Raw genomic sequence first — 15,618 nt, 5'->3', positions numbered from 1 at the left:
GAATGGGGAGAGGTGGATCACCGGATATGTTTTCAGGCACCAGATGACTCCTCATCTGTCAGGGGTCCTGCTCAGAGGGTGGCAGCAGGAGGAAATGAAATGACATGCACAGAACACCCAGCTCAGCAGTGGAAATGCGGTAAATGAGCTATTTTTTTACAATTGCTAGGGTCATTTCCTGTTCTCAGCTATGACTCTAGGATTCATTTTTCTGTTTAAGGACTAACTTGGAATTCTGACATTCTATCCCTTTGTTGTTTTACTGAACGGCTCCCTTCCTGAGAGGTTGCTCTTTATGTCACTTTCATTTGGAGAAGCCCTGACCATCTGGAAGGACCAGATGGGAAAATGCATCAGGGTGAAGCATCAATGGATCGTTTGGGGGGGGGGGTTCCTTTTTTCAACCAGAAACTCTACCATGAGTTTGCTTGTGATGTGAGTAAGATCTGGACTCTACTAACCAGGGAAGGCTTGCAGACAAGGTGATTCCTTCCGGAAGCTTCCCCAGGTAAGAGCAGGAATCTTTGGAATGGTAGAGCTGCATGTGTCATAGTGGGTCACCTGTGTGTCTAGGCCTCTTATCAAAGAGAATGAAGAGTGGGTGTTTGCTACACTGGGGAAAAATCAGCAAACATGATAGGTCTAGTCATCAGGGTAGATCGGAAGGATGGGTTTTAGTCAAAAGCTTTCAAGATGGTGAGCTTCAGTTTCCTGTGGCTATTGTATCATGAACCAGGATGCCTCCATTAATGGATACAACACTGAGAGACAGAATGGACTTTTGTTGACATTTTCCATAGAAATGGACAAAAGCTCAGCAACTTTGTCATAGGACATACCAGCACTGTGCTTCATTTAGGATGAGAATGCCTTGGATAACTCATATATCTGCTCTGAGGGCTGGACAACAGTAAGGCATTCTGACCAGCCAGGAGTTTAGGGAGCTGAAGAGACCCCAGAGAGCTCCCTTGTCCCTTCTATCATGTGAGGTTTCAATGAGAAGACAGTCAGATTTGAACCAGGAAGAAGATTCTCACTAGACACTGACTCTGTCAGCACTGTGATCTTGGACTTCCCAGCTTTCAGAACGGTGAGAAATAAATTTCTGGTGTTCATACACTACCCAGTCTATGGTATTTCAGTGACAGAAGGCCAAATGGACTAAGACAGTTGAGAGCTAGAAGTGACCTTGGATGCTTCCCCGGGCTGCAGGGCTAGGAAAGCCCAGCGGCTTGGCCCCTGTGACTCCGCCTCACCTGCTTCTCCTCTTATATCCCAGCTGCATCCTTGCCTTGGGTTTTAGCCATCCCGACCGACTGGGCCTTTTCTGAATCTGTCAGGTCCCTTCCTGCCCCCAGGTCTTTGAACTCGCCCGTACCTCCACCCAAAACTCCTTTTCCTCTCTCTTCCCTTGGCTAAATTCTCCTAGATAAAGAGTAGTCCCATTTGCCATCACCTCCTTGGACGGACTGGGTGCCCCATCCTATGCTTCCTGGTTGGTGCTGGGGGTCAATTCCCTTGCCTGTCACCCCCCCCCCCCCCCCCCCCGCCGTGGGATCCTTGAGGACAGGGCTATCCAATGACCTCTGTGAAGCATCTACGGGCACTTACTTTATCTTACCGGACTACATAATTCTCATTGTGTGCCAGTCGCCATTCTGAGCGCATCACTGATATCAGTGCCTTTAGCCCAATCAGGCAGGGCTGCTACTGTTCCTATTTTGCAGGCGAGGAAGTAGATGCACCAAGAGTTATGTGACTTGCCTGAAGTCACACAGTTGATAAGTGGTGAATGGGAGAGTAGCTCCTGTGTCCTTAGGGACCAAACTGGGTTGAGTTGCGTCTCCCAAAATTCATGCCCACGCAGAAACTCAGAGCATGACCTTCTAGATATGACGGGGTCATACTAGCTCTAAATCCAGTGACTGGTGTCCTTCTGAGAAGAGAAAACATGGACACACAGAGGGAAGAAAGATGGCCACGGTCAAGGGCAGAGAGATTGCGGTGATGCAGCCCAAAGCTAGAGAATACCATCGCTGGCAAGCAGCGGAAGCACGAAGGTGGCACGCAAGGAGTCCCCCTCAAGCCTTCAGAGGTGGGGTGGCCCTGCCTGATTTCAGGTCTCTGGCATCTGGCACCGTGAGAGAAAAAAAGATTTCTGTTGTTTTCGGCCACCCGGTTTGTGGTCATTTGTGACGGAAGCCATAGGAAAGTAATAAAGTACCTGGCAGATAGCAGAGGGGGTGGTTTTCTCTGGGGCCGGTGGCGTCCCCACCCTTTCCCAGGATGGGAATTTCTGCCTGGTGATGGGCGTGGTGGGAGATTCCCAGGCTGCTCACACACGGCACGGGTCTGCCCATCCCTTCGTGATCTGGCATTTTGGGAGGGACAGGGTGCTGGGCACAAGACAGGAGCCTGGGGCACATGCCAGGCAGCTGGACTTCGGGAAGGGCGAGAGCAACCACCCAGTGCCTCGATTTTCCTTTTTAACAAATGGGGCCTCTACGGGAACATGAGCTAGGCATGGTTTGAGGGCTCGGGGCTGCAACAGGCAAAGAGGTTGGCCACAGTCTGTCTCCAGGAAATGAGCATTCTGGGGGACAAGGCCATGAATCAGCCCCTGAACAAACAAGTGATGATTTCCGAGAGCAGTCAGGGATAGGAAGAAAAATCTCCTTCTGAAAAGATACAGAGGTTTCACGAAAGGAAACATTATGGATAAAAACTCAAAGCCAAATTGAACGGTGATGTCCTTGGTCCTTGTCAAGGATCACACATCCACACAAATGTTTGCGTGGTGGTCCAGGCAGGGCTCAGACTCAGACGGTCATTGGCTGGCTGGGCTGGGCTTTAGAGGACAGCTTACCTTGGGGCCAGACTGGCCATCCAAGTCTACTTCCTCCATCTCGGGGCCAGCAATGAAAAGGGTGACTGGACAGGCAGTCTGCCCAGACCTCAGGAAGAGCAAAGACTCCCCTGGGCCAGTTGCCCAGGCTGAGCTGGCAGCGAGGCAGGTAGTTCCCCGAAAGGGCCACTCTCCTGCCCTGCCAGGAAGAGAGTCTGGGGGGCCTTTGGGGAGCACCCGAGTGAGGTGCTGGGCACCAGACATGCCTCTGGTCTGGCAGATGCCATCACCCCTGAATTCTCAGGTGGCTTCTCTGAGAAAGAGGCGTGGAGCCAATTTCAGGAGCTTTCAAAACTTCCAGGAAGAACAAAGGGCAAACTTTCTTTCTTTCTTTTTTCTTTTTTTTTTAAGTTTTTATTTATTTATTTGATAGAAATAGAGCACAAGCAGGGGGAGCAGCAGAAGCAGAGGGAAAAGCAGATTCCCTGCTGAGCAGGGAGCTTGATGTGGGACTCGATCCCAGGACCCTGAGATCAGGACCTGAGCCAAAGGCAGACACTCAACCGACTGAGCCATCCAGGCACCCCAAGGCAAACTTTCCAGACCTAATACGTAAGCCTTAGAGATACCCCCCATAAACATGGATACTCTTTTTTTAAAAAGATTTTATTTATTTATTTGAGAGAGAGAGAGAATGAGAGATAGAAAGCATGAGAGGGAAGAGGGTCAGAGGGAGAAGCAGACTCCCTGCTGAGCAGGAAGCCCGATGCGGGACTCGATCCCGGGACTCCAGGATCATGACCTGAGCCGAAGGCAGTCGCTTAACCAACTGAGCCACCCAGGCGCCCAACATGGATACTTTTAAATGCAAGCAAAATGACTCAGCTGTAAAACAAGGTAATATAAAAATACAAGGTACCATTAATCATGGGATAATAGAAATCACTATTTAAAAAAAACAATTTTGGAGAGAGGAGCAATTCTGGGATCAAACAGAACTGTGCCTCAGTAACTTTCGACCTGAGACGTCTTTTCTGGTCAAACATCCCCACTCTGATCCATGGCAGGGCTGGAGGAGAAGATCCGTCTATTTGCTTGTCTTTAGACACACACGGTGACTGAGGAATTGGGGGGGGGCAGGGGGGAGAGACCTGGAATAAATGCAGTGCTCTAACTTTTTCCACACCCATCACTGAGATTCCCCACTTCCTAATTTCCCTAAAAGCTGATTTGTCTCATATCCTTTGAAGTCAGGCGCATGGCTTTGGCAGAAGTCCTGTTCCCTCTGAGATGCCTGGTGGGATATGCCGAACGCTCTCAAGAGCTCCCTGAGCACCAGGAGAAAATTCCTCTCCCTTAGTGAGTGGGGAAGGACAAAGAAGGCTGAGATGGTAGGAAACGTGGGAACTTGCATTTCGACAATCATCAAGATCACTGGTTCCAGAGCAACAGGAAAAACAGTTTCTTTACCACTGCCACTCAGATTTTCTTTCTTTCTTTCTTTCTTTCTTTCTTTCTTTCTTTCTTTCTTTCTTTCTTTCTTTCTTTCTTTCTTTCTTTCTTTCTTTCTTCCTTCCTTCCTTCCTTCCTTCCTTCCTTCCTTCCTTCCTTCCTTCCTTCTTTCTTTTTCTTTCTCTTTCTTTCTTTCTTTCTTTCTTTCTTTCTTTCTTTCTTTCTTTCTTTCTTTCTTTCTTTCTTTTCCTTTCCTTTCCTTTTCCTTCCTTTCCTTTCTCTTTCTTTCTTTCTTTCTTCTTTCATCTCTCTCTTTCTCTTTCTCTTTCTTCTTTAAGGCTGAGATGGTAGGAAACATGGAAACTTGTCATTTTGACAATTATCAGATCACTGACTGGTCCAGAGCAATGGGAAAAACAAAATTTCTTCACCATTGCCATTCAGATCTTTCTTTCTTTCTTTCTTTCTTTCTTTCTTTCTTTCTTTCTTTCTTTCTTTCTTTCTTTCTTTCTTTCTTTCTTTCTTTCTTTCTTTCTTTCTTTCTTTCTTTCTTTCTTTCTTTCTTTCTTTCCTTTCTTTCTTTCTTTTCTTCCTTTCTTTCTTTCTTTTCTTCCTCTCTTCCTTTCTTCCTCCTTTCCTTTCCTTTCTCTCTCTTTCTTTCTTTCTTCTTTCTTTCTTTCTCTCTCTCTCTTTCTTCTTTAAGGCTGAGATCGTAGGAAACGTGGGAACTTGTCATTTCGACCATCATCAGATCACTGACTGGTTCCAAAGCAACGGGAAAAACAAAATTTCTTCACCATTGCCATTCAGATCTATCCTTCTTTCTCTTTCTTTCTTTCTTTTTCTTCCTTCCTTCCTTCCTTTCCTTCCTTCTTTCTTTCTTTCACATTTTATTTATTTACTTGAGAGAGAGAGAGATCACAAGCAGGGGGAGGGGTAGAGGGAGAAGCAGGCTCCCTGATGCAGGGCTTGATCCCAGGACCCTGAGATCATGACCTGAGCAGAAGGCAGACGTTTAACTGACTGAGCCACCCAGGCTTCCCCATTCAGATTTTTATTTAAAAAAATTAGAAATAATCTTTGAAGAAATGCACAAACTTGGAGGAGGCATAAGACATCTACTCAAGATGTAAACTATCTAAATGAAATGATCAATTGTCTTCTTCCGTTGGTGAGGACACAATGAAGGGTTTTGTATCTGAAGTTTTTATACATGTATATTGACATTTTTATGCCTGTAGATGAATTGATCAATGGATGTAGGTTGACCTAAAGAAATCAGTACGGGCGTGGGTTTTTTTTTTTTTTTTTGTATCTATAAGTGAGGTTGGGTGTTCACTAAACCAACTGTGGCCAACATTTCACAATATATGTAAGTCATGTCATACATAGGTTGTTTGCCTAAAACTAAACCAGCTCTGTATGTCAGCTGTAACTCAATAAAACTAGAAAGAAAGAAAGAAAAAAAAGAATGGAAGAGAAAATAACAAAAAACATTGGCGTGAACTTCCAGCCTCTGTCCTGCCTGGGAGCCTCTGTTCTCGCGCACCCTCAGACACCTCAGCCAAACTGTGGGGCGGTTAGTTTGGTTTCCTGGCTGGAATTGCAACACCCCTACCACAGAGTGCCTTCGAGTTCCAGACAGGCCCGTGAACAGGGTGTCAGGAAGTCCGGGAAAGCATGAGTCAGCTCAGCACTGGCACCCGGGCCGCGGGGGCTCGAAAAGAAACTTGACCAGTAGCCGAAGTCAACAAGGGGCGCAAAGCAAGGTGGGCGATGCTCGGAAGGCTGCCTGGATGAGGTGAGGGGTGTAGGGCTGGCTCCTGAGTCCCCGGACGGCCAGCATGTCCCCATGGGCCCTCCTGCACCAAGCTCCACCCTTTCCAACAGAGGCTTTCCAGCCCTTTCGGCTCTGACCACAAAGGGTAGAATTGAATGGCCTGAGAATTCATTTTGCATTGGTTTTGGTAAACTCAAAATGATAGAATGAGTAATGCATTAAAATCATCTTTTTCCTAATTGAAAAATAAGTATTGCAATTCTGTTTGCGACTTAACTTCTCTGGAAGTTAAGTCTGGGAGGGAATTTGAGATGTAAATTTTACCAATGCTATAATTTCCTTACTGTCCTTTATCGCCATGGGATATGGTTTATAGTGAAGGCCATTTAGGAAGTAACGTTCTCTAAGTTTCCCTCTCATCTCTTCCCTGCCCCTTGGGATAAACCTACATGTAGGTATGGCTTTCCATACTTGGTTTCCTCTCTCCGTCATTCTACCTTTTAGAATCCCCTGCCCCACCCTGAGTGTAGACCTGCTTTTCAGAATTTCAAACACTGAGAATTATTTGAAGCAGCAGGTCTGTTTCCCAACACCTGGACCTTGAACTTGATATGTCTGTAGCCTGCTCCTAGGTGTGTAGAACAAAGGAACCCAGACTTGGTAAGGCTGTGATCTGTGGACTTGGACTCTCCACCTATGAGACCTGAATTCTCCCCAGAGCACCACCACCTTGGAGCACCCCTTGACTCAACCAGGCTCCATACCCACTCCCACCACTTAGCCCCACTGGGGGGCTCAGATGTGCCACTCTGCTGAGGAGGAGGGGGTGGAATTCAACAGCAGGGAAGTGAGAAAGACCTGTGGATCTGGTGCAGGAGAGGAAACAGAAGAAGAGAGACCAGGAGAGATTATGTATGTGGGGCTGTGGCCAGAGGCTGGGGGGTACCCGCTGAAGAGGGAAGGCCGTAGAGACGCTCTCCTCTAGTTCCTGCCTCTGGCCCATGGCCCCTCTTCCTCCAACCTCGGGGCCCCACTTACTGGGTCAACCCATCCCACACACATAGGAGGTGCTGCGTGCTGCTAGGACCGGGAAGACAGAAGCGGTGGCCTAAAAGCAGAGCCTCTGGAACAATATTGACACTCAAATAATAGCAAGCTTGAAAGAAAACACCAAACTCTCCCCTTTACGCGTCCTCCCCGCTTTACTTCCTAACCTGTCTCCTCTCTAGTAAAACTGGAGGTGGAGAAAGTTAGTATCGCCGAGATCCTCCTTACGGAAAGCGTGCTGGACATTCTCTAGAAACTCGAGCGTTCCTATGGTGCTACATTTCCCCGGGCTCATCGTTTCGCTTTACACTGTGAGACCAAGAGGTTAAAAACAAAACAAAAGAACCCAACCCAAAACAAACAAGCCAAAAAAAAAAAAAAAAAAAAAGATTTTAAATCTTGAGCAATAGGACAGAAATACTCTCAAAATATTTTGTGAAATTTAGAAATGTCGCCGTATTTTCTATTGGGTTAACTTTTGAGATAAAAAACTACTTTGGAACTTAGGACTTCTTTTTTTCCAAAATAAAATTTCCTTCACCAAACTGCAGAAATTTACTTGGGGGAAGAAAATGCCCAACTTGGAGTTTCCACAATGAGAAACACATTCCCATAGCTTTAGGCCACTTTCTATCACTCTGCAATAGGCTTAAATTGCATTCATTTATAATGAGTTAAAAATATGAATAAAATCTTTAAATTTGTTAAACTGAAGTCATGGTTTAAACAGCCTCCCCTGCACAGAAAGAGAGGATATTAGGCGGCAATTGACCTCATGATCATTTTTGAGTATCAATCCCAAACCTGACCGCTCGTATTTAATTTCAAATGAAGTGCCGCAATTTCACAATTAAAAAAAAAAGGAAATTAAAAATAGACAGCCTCTATTGCTGCAGCAAGATAGGGACACGTTATGACTGTGAGCATGTCTCTTCCTGCAGCCTTTCTGGCCTTGAGTCCACAGAGCCCCCGCCAACTTCAAAGGAAGCTGTAGGAGATGGTGTGTAGAACACCAGATAGCCCGAGGAAGGGGGGACCCTTCCTTTGCCAAGAAGAGTTGCTAAAATTAGAGGGTGAGGTTGTCTCAGCACTGGAGGGGATCTTGCTGATGGTCTGCTTTAATCAATGATGGAACCCTTATTTCTTTTGAGACCTTCAAAGAGCAGGGTTTATGCAACAGGAGGGGAGGTCTTTCTTTTGGAGATCCTTCCCTCTGTCTATCTTGAGCTCCTGCTGCCGATATTTAAATCAATTTCCTCTTGCTTTGGGGCTCAGTGCAGATGGGGAGCAGCCAAAGCATGCCTCTTTTCCTCCGGACTTTCTAAGATGGTTTTTATCATCTGAGACGATCGTTTGCCCTCCCTGTTCATCTGGGAGGCTGTCATACGGGCTTCATTTTGTCCTTCTCTGTGCATTTGGGGTGCATGTGGGAAGTGGGTTCTGCAAGGTGGGGTGAAGGGTCAAGGCCAGCCCCACACTTAGGCTGAGCATGTGGTCACCTGTGATGCTCCTCCTTTACCTCCTTCTCCACCTGCCTTGCCCTGGCAGACAGCATCTGTACATCTGCCCCTAGAGATTTATGCTTTGGGGTGAGCTTTGCCCCCCTTCTGTTTCTCTTTCTGTTTCTCTTTCAAACTCTGAGTCCTTCAGGAAGGGGTTAAGTCCCTTAAAATTAATATCTTTGCTACCCTGATTTCCTCTCCAGAAATATTTAGGAAAGCGAGATGGGCTAGAAGAGGGGATGGGGAGGAGAAGCAAGGGGTTTAGGAAAGGGGACCTGAGTGGGGCCACGGAGATCAACCCCATGTCCCGGAGAACATCCCCTGCGGCTTCCTCAGGAGGACCACACAATGTCCAGAGACCAATGCGTGACTTTCGGAGATAACAGGGACAGTTCCCGTGACATCCTCTCCCCTCCCCCTTCATCATCTGTCCTCCTCCTCAGACGATCTCTCTATGGTTCTGGGCACTGGGAGCCTCAGCTTCGCAGGGCAAGGAAGGAGCCAGAGCTCCAGGAGCCCCGTCCTCAACTCATCTACTTCTTTTTTCTCAAGACGAAACAAACCACAACCCCCTTGTCCCACTGAATATCCCCCCCCTGGAGTACAGTCAAGAAATCTGTGTTCCAAAGCAAAACCGTTCTCTTTGAAGGAGCCAGTGTTTACTGCTCGGCCCCACAAATGGCAGATTTAATAGACCTGACCTGAGGCAGCCATATGGTACTAAGTAGGTCTGTTACAAGGTTGAATTGGTGACTTGCGGTGGCTTGTCAAGCATTGGGGGCCTTGAATTCAGGCCTGTGGGTGAGCAGGGCATAAACAGCTAGGCAGAGTTGGCCCTTAATCTCCTGCCAGCTGGACCCAGGGCTGGGGCTCGGAGGTTGGAGGGCTCGGGCTGCTCTTGGCAGAGGTTCCAGAAATGATCCTGGTGGCAATGAGAGCTTGTAGCTCGAGGCCTGCCCCAGAATAACACACTGTCTGCATATGTTAATGGACCGCCTTTACCCCAGAGATCACAAAATGCATTCCATTTAGTGTCTGTTTTGCAAGTGTTACTATCTGTGTTTTATGGGCAACAAAACCAAGATACAGCAAGGCCTTTGAGCTGCACCATGTGAGTGTGAGTGGTTACGGGCTGTCCTGGGAGACCCGCGCTTCCTGAGTCTCAGGCTAGTGCACAAGAGCCTTCCCCCCGACCTCTCCAAGCTCTTTCCAGAATGATCTTTCTGGTGTTCAGATCTCAGGGTCTGGTGAGAGTTAAAAGGAACACATGTGTTCTGAACTCTCTGAAAGAGAGAGTCGTATTAAAAACACACACACGACCTAGTGTTCAACATGTGGGGACATAGATGAAAGGGGATGGCTGTTTCAGGGCTGGGGTTTGTGACTACACATGGTTAGGCCTTCCCCTTAGGACGCGCATGAAAATGAAGGGCAAACCTGGCTCCCTCTTCCCTGTTGGATCTTTTCTCCCATTAAGCATAAGACCATGCTGATCCTGCTCTTTCTGCTTTTAAAAAATGTGACCATCCCATTAGACTAAACAGAAAGATGAATGTGCTGGACTAATGCTAAATGCCATATTCCAAATTATTTCAGCTGGCTCTACCCAGGTTGAGTTTCATCCTCATTGGGCAGAGTGAGAAAAGTGTCAGAGCTACACTTAAACCATCTGACTCTAACACAAATGATTCTTATTTGTTTGTTTGTTTTAATTAGGCTCCATATCCAGCATGGAGCCCAACACCAGGCTTGAATTCACGACCCTGAGATCAAGAGCTGAGATTAAGAGTCGGATGCTTAAAGGACTGAGCCACCCAAGCTCACGAATGAGTCTTTAATTGTAATCCAAATGAGGGCAAATGATTTCCAGAATTAGAATTAACAATATAAGACACTGGAACATCTCTACATGCTAGGCTGAAAGAGATCTAAGGGATCTTTAGGGTAGAGCCTGAAGCAACTCCCAGAATGGAAACTCAAGTCTATATTGATATTTTTTTGAATCTACCGGGAAGATGATCCCACAAATTTCACTGGGAACTAGTGTTTAACAGACAATCAGTAAACATCTATCACAATACTACGGTGTGTAAGGTCTTGCAAGGGAACAAAGATGGCTATTTTACACGTGGCCCTGAAGCTGACCATATAGGTGGCCTGACCCAAGTTGGTTCTTGCTGTTTGCACTTGCACACAGGGAACAACTACTCTCAATATTTAGAAATTCTTTGTTCTCTCTGTCTCAATTGTCTGTCACATCTTTGCTTCCTAACTTGAAGGGAGCTGGAGCTGGGGGCCACTCTTGAGGACAGGCTTGCACATACATAGAGGGGACAGTTACCAGGTCGCTGCTGAGCCACTTCTTCCAAGTGCTGGGATGAGCTGAGGATAAGGCCCCAGAAAGCAAAAAGCAGCCCCTAATGTGTCCAAGTCCAAACTCTTGGTCTTTCAAAACCCCAGATCTGCCTCTATGGAGACTGCAGTTTTCAGATTGCTTGTGCTAAAGAACATTTGACCCTTCCAGACTTTTCTTTCACATACCCTCCCCCTCCATCTGAACTGACATCAAATAATGTTGGCTTCTGCCACTTCACCTTATTGTCCCTGAGAGGCACCCTTCTTTCTTACCTCCATTTGTAATAGTTTCCTATTTGAGTTTGTTTGTTTTTTTTCAACAGCTTTATTAAGATAAAATTCACATACCATATATTTCACCTATTTAAAGTGTAAAAATCAACGGTTTTAAAAAAATATTCCATGATAATCTTGTGAGTCTTGGTAATATATACATAACATAAAATTTCTCATTTTTTCCCATTTTTCAGCATACAATTCAGTGGCATTCATTATATTTGCTATGATTACTGCTACTTATCATTAAAACTGTTTTATTACTCCAAGCAAACAATAAACTAGGAATAGAAAGGAACATAATAAAGGCCATCTATGAAAAACTCTCCACTAATATACTCAACATTGAAAATCTGAAAGCTTTTCTCCTAAGATCAAGAACAAGACAAGGAAGCCCTCTTTTGCTACTTCTCCATAACACAGGACAGGAAACTCTGGCCAGAGCAGTTAGGCAAAGGAAAGAATCCAGGGCATCCAAACTGGTGAGGAAGATGTACATTTCTGTTCATAGACCACATGATCTTATACGGAGACACCTACAGCTTCCACTTAAAACCTGAGAAATCTAATACACAGATTTAGCCAAGTTGCAGGAGATAAAACCAACACCCAAAAATGAGCTGTATCTCTATACACTTGCAACGAACAACCTGAAAAAGAAATGAAAAACCAATCCATTTACCATTGCATCAAAGGGAACAAAATACTTAGGAGTCAATTGAACCAAAGACTCACCAGACTTGTACACTGAAAACTACAAAACCTTACTCAAGGAAATGAAAGGGGCCCTAGAACAAATGGAAAGATGGGCCAGGCACATGAATTGGGAGGCTTAACCATCAGTAAGGTGATGACACTACCCAAAGCAATCTATAGGTTCAAAGCAATGACTACCAACATCCCCAACATACAGAAATCGAAAAGCCCGTCTTCAGTTCCCGGTTGGCATTCATATTTGCTGTTCCTCATGCCTGGCATGCTCTGGACCCGCATATCTGCAGGACTCCCCATCTTACCTTCTTCCAGTGAGGTTGTCACCCCCTCGGTCACCTGTCACCTGTCATCAGCTCATTGTGACCCTCCTTCACCGCCCTTGCATTTCTGGTCCCCTTATATGGCCTTATTTTTAATCCATGGCTCTTAATGTCATTTGCCCAGGGTGTATATTTTATTTATTTATTTTTTGACTTCCCTTTTTGAACATAAGTTTCATGAGTTCAGGGACTTGTGTCTGTTTGCTGCTATACTCCCAGCACTTAGAACATATCGGGCACATAATAGCCATTCAAAACAGCTATTTATTGAGTCCAAGAAGGAATGTAAGACAGATAAGGAAAATGAATACATTTGGTCTATTGTTTTTGTAATGAAATAAGACCAGCAAGTGTCTACTACTGGGATTTTTGCCTCTTTAACAGAGGTTAACTGAGCTCAGTCTTATGGTAAAACACGGTGGTGCAAGAACAAGGCAGCTTTGTGCACACTCACAGACGTGGCAAGTGCACGTGTTTCTTTCTATTTAAAAATCATGTTCCCTTGGGGCGCCTGGGTGGCTCAGTCGTTAAGCGTCTGCCTTCGGCTCAGGTCATGATCCCAGGGTCCTGGGATCGAGCCCTGCATTGGGCTCCCTGCTCCGTGAAGAGCCTGCTTCTCCCTCTCCCACTCTCCTGCTTATGTTACTTCTCTCCCTGTGTCTCTCTCTGTCAAATAAATAAATAAATAAAATCTTAAAAAAAAAATCATGTTCCCTTTGGGCTGTTTTCAAATGATCAACTCTCTTTCCAATCTCCCACTCCCCGGAATCCCTGTATATTTGAAATCACTTCCCTGACTGAAAAAGTCATCAGGATATCTTAATCCATCCTAATCTTCGATGGCAAAGGACCTGAGTGAGTGGAGCTGCAGTTGTGACTATCAGCAGGATGCCAAGAACTTGACTTTGGCTGGGTGAGAGCAAATCTCGATACCAAGGGAGCGAGCAGACAGCTGGTAGGAAAATAATGGGTGTAGAGTCGAGTGAGCAAAAGGGATGAACAGTAACGGGAGACTCCCACAAGTGGGAAACTTTAGGACGTGTAGACACAACTACGTGCCAAGCAAATTTACAATATCACATACTTACTTGTGAATTTCACTTTGATGATGATGAGTGAACAAGGAGGAGAAAAGCTGTCTTTTAAAAGATGACTCATCTACGTCTTATTTTAAATAGATCTTGGGAGCGTTCCCCTGAATTACATCACCGACCTCCTGAATCCATGAAATCTCCAGAAGAACAGCACAAAATCACACTTCATCTGGAGGGTCGAACATCGTGATGGCCCCTCATCCGGGCTCAATTCCTGCCTTTCTACTCTCAGGGGGAAGCTGCTGCCCTTGGGAAGAGGAGCCCACTGCCTCCCTGAGATCAGAAATGAGCACTTCCTACCAGGCCGATGCATTGCAGTGAGCACCATGATCCCACTCATTGGAACGGTATCTTTAGAATACCCACGGAGTAAAATCAATGAAAATCAAACACATATGTTTTGGGTTTTTTTTTTTTTTCAAATACATTATTCTAGTGGAGGATAGATGTGTACCTTCCAGCTTTCTGTTTACCTAGGTATTCAACATATTTTCAAAATAATCCATAGACACTCATTAATCCCACCCATATAAGATTTCTCTGAAGTGGGAAACCTTTTTCACTACCATTTGCTGTTGAGAAAATTAAGGGATGAGAAAACTCTGGTAGCTGCCTTCAGGAAGCTGGAAGAACTCGGCACGACAGATCTACTTCAGAAGCTATTCATCCTGGCTGAGCCTCCATGGCCATTTGTATAAACTTGGGCCAAGGGACTGATTTGATGCCAGTCACACTTGTGATGGTGACACCCCACGGGATGGCAGAGGGTCTTTGGTTGTGTCAGAATTTTGTTGCATCAAATAATTCTAGAAAACAGGAGTCCCAGAAGCTCAAACTGGGACATCCCCTTTGGTATGGAATAACAAAGAGCTTCAGTGTTCCGCAATAGTAACTCCTGTCAGCATTTGAATTGCAGACCTCAGCATCATGGCCAATCTCAAAGGACCCTGAATGAAGTCTACTCCCCACTCATGCTCCATAGAGAACAGCATGGTGATTTCAGGGCAAAGATGAGGGAGCATCATGAGTAAAGTCAGTGAAACTCAGACTAGATCCCAGTTTTCTTAATCTCCCTGTTCATTGAAGAATTAACCATTTATTTTTCCCAAATGGACGTAGGATCATTTGAAGTGGGGCCTTCTCTGATTCCACCTCACATCTAGTTCATCCTATTGTTTTTGCACCTGCAGATATCATCACATGTGGGATCATATTTGGGGGAAATAGAAACATTAAATTTTTCAGCTCACAAAGGAGGCAGCTCACAGTTTAGGCCCTTGCTTATTACCTGCTTCCTGGAGAGGTGACTGTCCTTCGATCCCAGACCTGACTGTCACTTGGGCTTAGACCAAGAACCAGGCCCCAAAGAGCACATCTTGGGCATGATGTCCATGTTTCAAATTCACATCACTTTCCCCTCACTGAGGGACTTTGATTTGGTCCTGTCTAAGATGGGATTGGGAAATTTATTTTTTGTTTTAAACTCCTATGTCTCAGTGTCTTAAGACAATCTCATTCCTGCCTTTCCCCACCTGTAGGTAGCACTGACCTCCAAACATGCCGTGACTGCCCAGTTATTGAAAGAGAGGTCACATGTATATTTTACTGATCTATACAGAGGTAGAGATCATGTTCTTTATTAGGGTAGGATTTCTTCCTTATGCCAATGTGCTCTCTGCATGTGATAGAGTGATGGGGAAATAGGAAAGATAGAGATGAGAGAGACAGGGAGAGAGAGAAGGAGGGAGAGACAGAGAGACAAGGAGAGAGAGACAGAGATGGAGAGACACACACAGAGACAGAAACAGAGAAAGACAGACACACAATCTCCACCCACCACCAATGCACACACAGGGGGAAGGGAGACAGAGACAGAGACAGAAAGAGAGGCTGCATATTACTTTTTAAAGACCCCCCTCCCCAGCTTGTCTACAGTCCTATAAACACCATTAGGATTCTGTGTGACTCATTTTATATCCCAGAAAATAGTCTCTTCTTGTCTTCCAAAGCACCACATTTTAAATTCCAGACTTGAGTCAAATTAGAGTCAGATGATATTGATGCCTACTCCTACTAATTATTTAATTAATCTATACTGAGAAACTCCACACTATATAGTCTTTATTTTTAAGCTTCGGAACTGACAGTTTTCCAAACATACATACTACTTAAGAGACAGTCTTCACGATCCCAGCCTGGTCCTTGACACCTCATTGCTTTCCCCTTACAGGAC

At 45.5% G+C, this 15,618-nt stretch overlaps 1 protein-coding gene and 1 long non-coding RNA gene across 10 annotated transcripts in view; one reads left to right on the top strand and one right to left on the bottom strand.

Annotated features, from left to right (window-relative positions):
* Positions 1-15,618, bottom strand: part of RUNX1 (RUNX family transcription factor 1) — a 247,602-nt gene that overhangs the window by 189,127 nt on the left and 42,857 nt on the right. The gene's annotated exons all lie outside the window — the stretch shown is intronic.
* On the top strand, positions 35-13,775 carry LOC114219015 (uncharacterized). 2 transcript variants are annotated; one of them, XR_003611295.2, is made up of 3 exons: positions 35-139; positions 409-508; positions 13,470-13,775. It is a non-coding gene; the product is annotated as an uncharacterized LOC114219015 (long non-coding RNA). The 2 variants fall into 2 exon arrangements; XR_003611294.2 differs by lacking the exon at positions 35-139 and having other exon boundaries at positions 193-508.

This window comes from Eumetopias jubatus, unplaced genomic scaffold (assembly GCF_037043125.1).
Source record: "Eumetopias jubatus isolate StellerSeaLion01/CBP00866 unplaced genomic scaffold, mEumJub1_p1.0 scaffold_1, whole genome shotgun sequence".
Taxonomy (NCBI): Eukaryota; Metazoa; Chordata; class Mammalia; order Carnivora; family Otariidae; genus Eumetopias; species Eumetopias jubatus.
This window is presented reverse-complemented; position numbering and strand designations above follow the sequence as displayed.